This window comes from Sinocyclocheilus grahami, unplaced genomic scaffold (genome assembly GCF_001515645.1).
Source record: "Sinocyclocheilus grahami isolate Dianchi unplaced genomic scaffold, SAMN03320097.WGS_v1.1 scaffold1830.1, whole genome shotgun sequence".
NCBI lineage: Eukaryota > Metazoa > Chordata > Actinopteri > Cypriniformes > Cyprinidae > Sinocyclocheilus > Sinocyclocheilus grahami.
Window position 1 is genome coordinate 104,498 of NW_015507009.1, and position 9,516 is coordinate 114,013.

Here is a 9,516-nt window from a genome sequence, read left to right on the forward strand (position 1 = left end):
ACAATGTAGCTCGTAATGTAGTATCACATGTATGTTTTAGGATCTTTCTTTTTTGCTGTAATTTCACATTCACTGATGTTTTTTTTCTTCACAGGGTTGCATACATGTTCTGGTCACTTCAGCAATATCAAGCGTGGATAAATGTGCTGAATGTGTGGTACCTGTAGCAGCACTGAAGTGGATTGGCCTGAGATGTAAATGTTAGTATGATGTCTTGTACTATATATTAGTCTTCCGGCTTCGCTACCATTCGGACGTTTTTGCTTACTGCTCTGCGCTCTGCTCCCTATCTCTGTACTTTTCTTTGATTTTTCTAAGATTTTTACTTCAGCAGATCAGCACAGTGCTCAAACAACATATTTTTGGCACAAACACTAAAACTAAAAACTCTCTGGGACTGGAATAATACCACGAAAAAGAAGACTTTTGCCTCCCACTGCCAGCAGCTTACATTCCGGAGAAGGGAAAACACAGCTGCCCACATTCAAACAGAAGAGAAAGAAAATGCCTCCTGTTGAATCTACTTGCTGCATGAACTACTGCAAACTTCTACAAAGGATTACGGTTCTTGAAACAAAGTTACTTGCTGGATTTCCAAAACAGGCAGAACACTCAGCAGACCGGCGTCACGGCCCCCATCAGCATACAGCCGGTGAGTCCCATGAACCTAGTCAATCTCAACAGTTTATACCAAGTGTAGAGAAACAAGCCGAAACTGATTGTCACACTAATCGATGGCACAAACAGGGAGCGAGACCCAAAGGCAGTAGAGACATCAGATTGTCACGAGTTTCTCGTATTGCTGCCGTAGCATCCTCTACCCCAGATTCGGCTATGACAAGGCTTGTGAATACTGGTATTCTACCACCCCCTATACATCTTGAGAACAGATTTGAAGCATTAATGAATGTGAAAGCTGAGCGGATGAGGCGGAAGACGAAACTTGAAATACACTATAGCATATATAAACACAGCCTTCGTACTTTGACTGTCTAGCTTTGCCTAGTTCCACATTGATTCTTCTCAAACCTTATAAACAGTAACTTAAACAACACTCTTTTTGCTACTGTTGAGAGACTGACAAACCCCCCAAATCAGATTGCCAGTGAAATGCTCTCTATGTAAAGCACTTTGAATTACCATTGTGTATGAAATGTGCTATACAAATAAACTTGCCTTGCCTATATGCAGCATGACGTGTCTTAACAATACATTTTAGTATCACTAATTTATGTTATGAATTCAGCTCAAAATTGTATAACTGTTAAAGTTGGTGATCAGTAGGAGATATCGGACCATTGCTTCTGCACAGATATGTAATACCACTAATAATAGGGGTGTAATATTGTTTTCACCTTATTCTACATTTAGATATAGAATCTTGTGTTGGCAGTTGAACATGTCCTGACATATGACATTTCTCTCATAGTGTGCTCCAGTTTTTAGCACAAGTCCTGATATTCAAAGCTTCATGAATGGAATGGAAAACAGTCATCGTGGGTAAGAAAATATTTGATTCGATACCTTTGTTACTTATTTTTATGAGTTATCGGTGCTGTAAATTAATCATAAATATCTTGACAATAGGAAGTAAGTTCAGAGGAAGACGAGCTGTCAGATGAGGAGTACATACCACAGTCTGAGTCAGACAATCAGTCAGACAGTTCAGATGAGTTGACAACAAGACCAGCAAGTTGCGATCAAGCTAAACTCTTCTTAGATATACAGGAAGCTGCATCCTCTAAGTTCAGTGAACCTCTTAGATCAGATGTAACTGCCCTGTGTCTGAGGGCAAAGGAATAGGAGTCTTAAAGGCCATGGAAGCCACAAGTGTGTATGATGAGTCTGATTTACTTTGTCATGAGGAGCAGTTGACTGATGTTGAGACAGACAGTGAATCAGACAGTTTTGGTGAACGTCGGTGGTACGCAGGTCAACAGATGTGCTTATGTCATCACGCCAATCACACAATGGAAAGGACAATAGTGAGAAGCTTTTGAATGCAAAAAGCACAGTAACGTTGAGAGAGGAAGAGAAGGAAAGCAGCGTGGCTGAAGATGATCAGTGTGTGCAGTCAGCAAAAATCTCCTGTTCAGCAAATATTAAGAATTATTGTTACATCTGTGGGAAACCTCAGTCCAAGTTAGCGCGCCATTTGAAAACTCATATGGCTGAAGTTGAAGTTGTGTCACTCTCGGTTCACTCGAAAGAACGTAAAGCAATGCTGCAAAAGCTCAGGAACAAGGGCAACTTTCAGCATAACACCGACGTTTTGCAGTGTGGAGAGGGGGCTCTTAAAATAAAACGGGCAACAAAAAGAAAGTGTGTTTCAAAGCAGTTTGTGCATTGCATGTACTGCAAAGGGATGTTTGTACGGAGAGATCTGTGGCGTCATTTGAGAAGATGTCCCTCAAAACCAGCAGCTGACAGTGAAAACCAAGGGAGGAGGAGAGTTTTGGCCCTGGCGTCTATGGCTGAGTCTTCATTCAGTCAGCACATATCTCGAGGAGTTTGGAAACTCTTAGGTGTGATGAAGCAGGATGACATTTCCGCTGTTGTCAAAAATGACCTGAGGATTCTTCAGCTTGCACAGTCATTCTTTAACAAACATGGACATGACCCTACCAAATTTGAGTACATTTCGACAAAAACTCCGTGAAGTTGGAAGATTGTTGCTGACTTTGCGTAGAGAGTTTTCTGTGTACAGTCTTGAAGAAGCTCTGAAACCTGCCAATTTTCATAGACTAATTTGAGCGGTTCAGATGGTGTCTGGCTATGATTATGAGAGCCACTGCTACCAAAGCCCAAGCCTTGCTCTAAAACTGGGGCATTCGTTGAATAAGATTTGCGAAGTCATTCACTGCCGAGCTCTGATGTCTGAAGACAAGGAATTGATCGCATCAACAGAAACCTTCAAAAAGCTCTACTCCTCAAAGTGGTCTGAGATGATCTCACACACTGCTTTGGTCACACTGAATGAAGCCAAATTTAACAAGCCATCAACACTTCCCTTCACTCAGGATGTCCAGTCCCTTCATCGGTTCCTTGAGAAGACTGCACATACGGCTTTTCAGAAACTACAAGAGACGCCATCTCCTCAAAGCTATGCAGAACTGGCCAAAGCAATACTCGCCAGAATCATTGTTTTCAACCGCAGATGCGTGGGAGAGGTCTCTAAAATGCCGCTGAAGGGCTTCAATGAAAGGGACGACACTTCTCTCCATGATGATGTTGCGATGGGCCTGAGCAAGTTTGAGCAGAAACTCTGCAGCCATTTCAGTCGAGTTGAGATCAGGGGGAAGAGGGGAAGAAAGGTTGCGGTTGTTCTCTCTCCTGATATAGTCGATGCCCTGACACTGCTGGTCAGCAGGAGAAGTGAATGTGGAGTGCTGGACACTAATGCTTTCTTGTTTGCTCGGCCAAACTGCCAGAGTCACTACAGAGGCCAGGACTCTCTGAGGGTCTATGCAAGTGAATGTGGAGCTCAACATCCAGAATTTCTCAGATCCACTCATCTGTGCAAGCACGTGGCTACGCTCTCACAAATCCTAAACCTAAACACAAAAGAAAATATGTTAGTATCTGAACAGTTGATGGGCACCGTTGACTTCCATAGTATTTTTTTTCCTACTATGGAAGTTAATGGTGCCCATCTACTGTTTGGATTTTTCAAAATATCTTCTTTTGTGTTCAGCAGAAGAAAGAAACTCATGCAGGTTTGGAACAAGTGGAGGGTGAGTAAATGATGACAGAATTTTCATTCTGGAAGTGAACTACTCCTTTAAAGATAAATCAGTCTTTCTACACATCTGCAGTTTATTGCGTGCTCAGAGAGTTAATCTCATGTTTACTGTCCGTTTAGTGAAGTACTTACAACATGAGACATGCCTTTTAATTTATGTTTTTTTAAGTTGGTGAATTTCACTTAATTATTTTGTTGTTTGTGTGACATTACTTTTTTATAGAAAGATTACCCATTTTATTTATTGACTATGTTTTTTTAAGTTGGTGGATTTCACTTCTTTTAAGTTTTGTTTTTTTGTATTTGTTTTTATGTCACAATTTGAAGTTGTTATTAAAGTACTTCTAAAACACATTGGTCCCTGTAATGTAGTATGTTGTGTTGTGTATTGTGTTTAAGATACTGTACTCTTTAAACACCTCAGTCTTGGTAATGCAGCATAGTGACATGTCTGTGTGTTGTGTACGATCATGTACCTGTAAAACACATCGGTCCCTGTAATCCAGAGAACGGACATGTTTTGTGTATTGTAAAACGAGTGTCCTCATAAATCAGTCGGCCCCTATAAATCCCAATTATGTAATATGCGGGAACATTATAGGAGGGGAATTTGTGTTCTGCAGAGTAAAACAACATTTTTGATAGTTTTATCATCTCTGTAGGACATCGGGAAAGGGGTGTCCCCTTAAACCACCAACCAACTGGTTTGGCCGTCAAAGTCCTGCTAAACCACAAAAACTAGTATGTGTGTGTGTGTGTGTGTGTTCACTCACTGCTGTGTGTGTGTGTGTGTGTGTGCTTGGGTGAAATGCCTTGGCGAAATATCATGCTTGGATTCCCATCATGCTCTTAGTGTATTTTTGTCCTTGTGATAAATTAAAATGATTTTATAAAGTAAAATGTTTCTGGTGTATGTGCACAATTAGAGTTTGCTGTGTTTTTCATCTAACAGTTGAATTTAGAAAAATGTAAAACTAGGCCTACATAATCTACATAAATGGTAAACCGAAGTAGAAGGCCTTATGATAATCTGTTCATTTGTTCATCCAATCAATTCTGAAAGTCTTGTTCTAAAATAAATATGTATAACAAGAGTATATAAACTGTGTAACTATCTGACCAATAAACTGTGAAAAAGAAGGAGATGTGAAGCGAACCACTCACTCATGGTCAATATTTAAAGGAATGGTGAGATGTTTTGTAACTAATTCAGTGTGACTTGTGTTCCTGTCTCTGCTGTTTCCAGTATTTACAGCAAGAATCATGTATGGTTAGTAAACCTCTGCTTGTTAAACTCAAAATGCACTTTCTGCGTTATTTTTAATGGAAGGATTTTCATGAGTTTTATAAAAATAAAAAAAAAAGACATTATAACAGTACATTATAACAACTATTCAGTGATCTACTGGAATTTCACAACCAAACGTGTCTGTTGCAGCAACAATTGCACAGTTAGCTGAAACATATTTTATTGACTGTTTTAAAGATTTTCTGAGCAGTTTTTCAGTTAGATCTCGGTCTTTGAATCTTCTGTCACTACCCTCTTGACTTTTGTAATGATGTAAAACTGTACACATTATTGTATTCTACATGGTTATTTTTTTAGTTCTCACCTGTGTTAAAATTTTACATAAAGTAGATGCAATGTTCTGTAACTATTTCTCGCAATGTTAGTGGACATTAAAATGATCACATATCAAAGTAAAATAATATTATGTTACAAAGTAGAATCCAATAATGAATGACACTTCCACTGGAACTTGTAAAATATTACAATAAACGTATGCACTAAAATAATAACAAACAAAAAAATATTGCATGAAAACGACCATGTTGCTGTATGTAAAATGCTACATTATTTTGGCAGGCCCATTTCCACCCACCTGCCTGGATTCCCCATACATTTGACATTAGCAGACCATGTACACCACAATTAGCAACTTCACTGTGTTTCCCAAAATCATACTTTAGTGCATTGACAGTTTAGGGCAATGACATAAATTAGCTATTTAAAATCACTTACTTTTAAAGCAAAGACACCGCAGGATCTTGTTGATTTGGGTGAGGCAGCGTACCGCAGGACCACCTTAAAAAATAGCATCCCTTTTGTCGCATAAAAGCCCTTAACAAATGAAAATGATCAATATCGTGATACCAGAACAAATCATTTTACTGTAGAAAAACTGTATAGATAAATTTTGCACATCAGAAGCACATTTTTGTGATGAACAACTTCAAATACCGTGTTACATCCTGGCATTTTTTCAGTTCTGCAGAACTTTCTCCCAGAGGATCAGTGAACAAATCCCCCCTTTGAGATGGCAGCATAACCTTATAAGATTTTAAACCGTGATCATTTAGATAATAAAGAGATAAAGACATACAGTACGCAAAACACCATCTTGGAAGTTATTTTCATGGTTTAAAAAGCAATGTGTAAGAAGAACACTGCTTAGAGTAGCTTGAGCTGCTTGGAGTAATATTATAGTCTACAGATGTTCTCAATAAACATTAGCTGGCCGAGTGTTGGCCAGACAACTCAAACAGATTATTTCAAGAACTCCCAGATATATCAATAGACCCTAACTATTATAACAGATCCTAATTCATTATAAATAATCCTGTAATATCTTCCCCCAACGCATGCAAAGGGATATTTTTGATTTGTTTACCACAACGGTCCAGTGGTGGTGGTCATTCACAATGCCAATGAGATATCTGTAGGATCAACCTGAAATTCAAAAAAAGAGGACTCAAATGTGTTCTGCGTTTGATGTTTCATAATTGGTACTGTACATAAATAAACCTGAGCAAACCAACCTTTTCCATTCCAAATGTTGGTCATCTCGAATGAGTCGATGTGGAGGATGCTTGTTCTTTTGACTGCATTGTGACGCCTCACAAGAAGACACATGTATGCATTAATAACCTTAAACAAGGAGTCAAAACAGTGTGGGATTACCAGTGGATGTTAAAATGATATCTACAATTTCAATCACAGAACATTTTAAAAGACTTAATCTTACCTCAGTTTCAAGCTCATTATTTGGAGCCGTTTTATTAATGTCTGCAAAAAATATTTTATACAGCCCAATTCTGGAGAATACAGACACTTTTTCCTGCCCATGCCTCTTGAACAACTGTATTGATAGATGTCATAGAAAATAGTATATGTTAGAAAACATGACTTTTAAACGAAAAAGTGCTCAAATAGTATCTTTTTCAACCAGTTTGAGTTTATGTATGAAAAAGATATGAGTTTAACAGTCATGTAAATTGTCTGATGTTTGTGACGCTGTTTGTATAAACAGGTCAGGTTTTTTTTTTCCCGAGACCGAGTTAAACTGTGATCCTGAGATTGCTAGCCACCCAGCTAGAGAACCCTGAAAGAGACAACTAGAAGAAAAATCCTGCGACTTATCAAGTGCCTTATGCCTTATCCATCACGTGGAATTCATCCATTCCTAGAGGTATTTCTCACCAAATTACCTCAACACTGATTATCACACCAACTGATTATTTTTGCTCTATTGAATATCTTGCACTACAAACGTTGCACTACACAAGGAGACTATTGTGCGCATTGGATTCATCGTTTGGATTCAAAGGACAGTTCTTTTTTTCCCTCCGTTCACACTTATTCTATGGACTGAGAACTTTTCATATACTGAACTTGTGTAGTTCTATTTTAGTTTGTTATTTTCCTGGAGTGATTTATTGTAATCGTTTTTGATTGTTTTGTTGTGGGTCAGAGGTTCTAACTCAAACCAGTAACAAAATAAGCAAAGCTCCATAAAAAAAAAAAACTAGAAAAAGTATGATATTAAAAATAGAAGTTAAATATTAAAAGGAACAAATATAGTACAATAAAAATATGTAAATCAAATAACTACAAAAGGAGCTCAATTTAATCTTCTAAAAAAAATGTAAAAAAAAGAGAAAGAGATAATTTTTTTGGTGTTATTCCAATTGTTTTTTTTTTATCGTCAATTCATTTCATATTTTCATTCAATTCAATTTTTATTAAAAGTAAAAGACAACTTCAAGTAATTTTCCTGGTCTGTCTGTTTTTGTTAATGTGGTTTACCAAATTTTTTTGCCCCCTGTAGCGAACCTAGCACCTTGACTGGTCCATTACAGTGTATCCTCTCATACAGAGTGAAAGAGAGAACTCGTAGTAACTACAGTGCACTACTAGTGCACAGGGTTACAGCAAGGTCATACTGAATGCAATACATACACATAAAAAAGAAACAAAACTGTCACGGTGTTACGGAGGGAACACAGGAAGCGTGCAGATCCATCTGCAAGGCTTTATTAACAGAGACGTGGTCAAAAACAGGCATAGGTCAGAAAATGGCAAACAGGTATATTGATTGCAAGGCAAGAGGGATAATCCAGGTACAAGGCAAAGGTCCAGGCAAGGGCGAACCGTATCCAATTGGGCGAGACTCGAGGGATAATCCAGGTACACAGGAATACCATCCAGGAGGGTGGTGGAGCGGAGGCGGAACAGGGGGAGGGATGGTGGTCCAGGTCCATGTGGAAATGGAGAGACTGGGAACTGAGGCATAGCCGGCAGAGCACCAAGGTGGAGCAGACGGAACAGGAGCCCACCAGGGTGGAGCAGACAGAGCAGGAGCCCACCCTGGGCCTAACGCGGGGACATGTGAGGCCGTGTATTCTATTACGGAGGGAACACAGGAAGCGTGCGGATCCATCTGCAAGGCTTTATTAACAGAGATGTGATCAAAAACAGGCATAGATCAGAAAATGGCAAACAGGTATATTGATGGCAAGGCAAGAGGGATAATCCAGGTACAAGGAAAAAGTCCAGGCAGAGGAGAACAGTATCCAATTGGGCGAGACTCGAGGGGTAATCCAGGTACACAGGCAGTGATCAGAACACGGGGAAACAGACAAGGCAAGATGAAGAAAACAAGACACTAGGCTCGGTAATGCAGCTATTGCTAGATGAGTTATAAACGCGGAACAATACACAGTGATCTGAACAGGAACTGAGAGAGTGTTAAATAGAGTGTGTAATGACTCTCAGGTGAGCGTGTGATTAGTGACGGCTGTGTGATCAGTGAATTCAGCTGTGTAAGTGCAATGGATGATGGGAACTGTAGTCTGGAGTGACATGTAACAGTCTGTGTAGTGTGAGAGTTAATGTAATGGTAGAATGACCTCTAGTGGCAATCGGCCAGAAAGCCACGGACCGGATTCTTGACAAGGTCTGTCGCAACAGTTTACTAGAGAGAGACCCAGATGCAGAATGATCAAGGGAGTGAGGTTTATTGACAAGACAAGGAACGAATGGGATGATGTGACAATCCAAACAGTAGGAAAGGGCAGTCTGCAGAAGAACAGGAGGACGGCTGAGGTCAGACCTGGACAAAGTTAGGGCTGGAGAACAAGGATGATAGAGCGGCCCCAGATAATGAGAACACTGGAGATCAGGGCAGCAGCTTGAGAAACCAGGGCTTGATACTTTGAGCTGTGGGGAAATCAGTCCAGTCAGATAGCCAGGTCTTGAGAACAGCAGCCAAGGGGACACAGAACAGGAACAAACACAAGACCACAAGAGAGAACAAGCAGCAAGATAAAACTCTGACTGCACACTATGACTAGAAAGAAAAGAACAAAGAAAAACAAACTCAAACTGCAGAGAGCAAATAAACAAAAGAATGAACCATAAGGCAAAATCTAGGAATCGATAACTGGAATAAAAACAGACGAGATCAAAATAAGGAAAGAAACCAAACAAGAGG

The 9,516-nt window shown here is 39.5% G+C and overlaps 1 pseudogene; it reads left to right on the top strand.

Annotated features, from left to right (window-relative positions):
* The first annotated feature begins 1,924 nt into the window (after nucleotides 1-1,924).
* LOC107572897 (uncharacterized) lies at nucleotides 1,925-4,157 on the top strand (annotated as a pseudogene).
* Nucleotides 4,158-9,516: the final 5,359 nt, after the last annotated feature.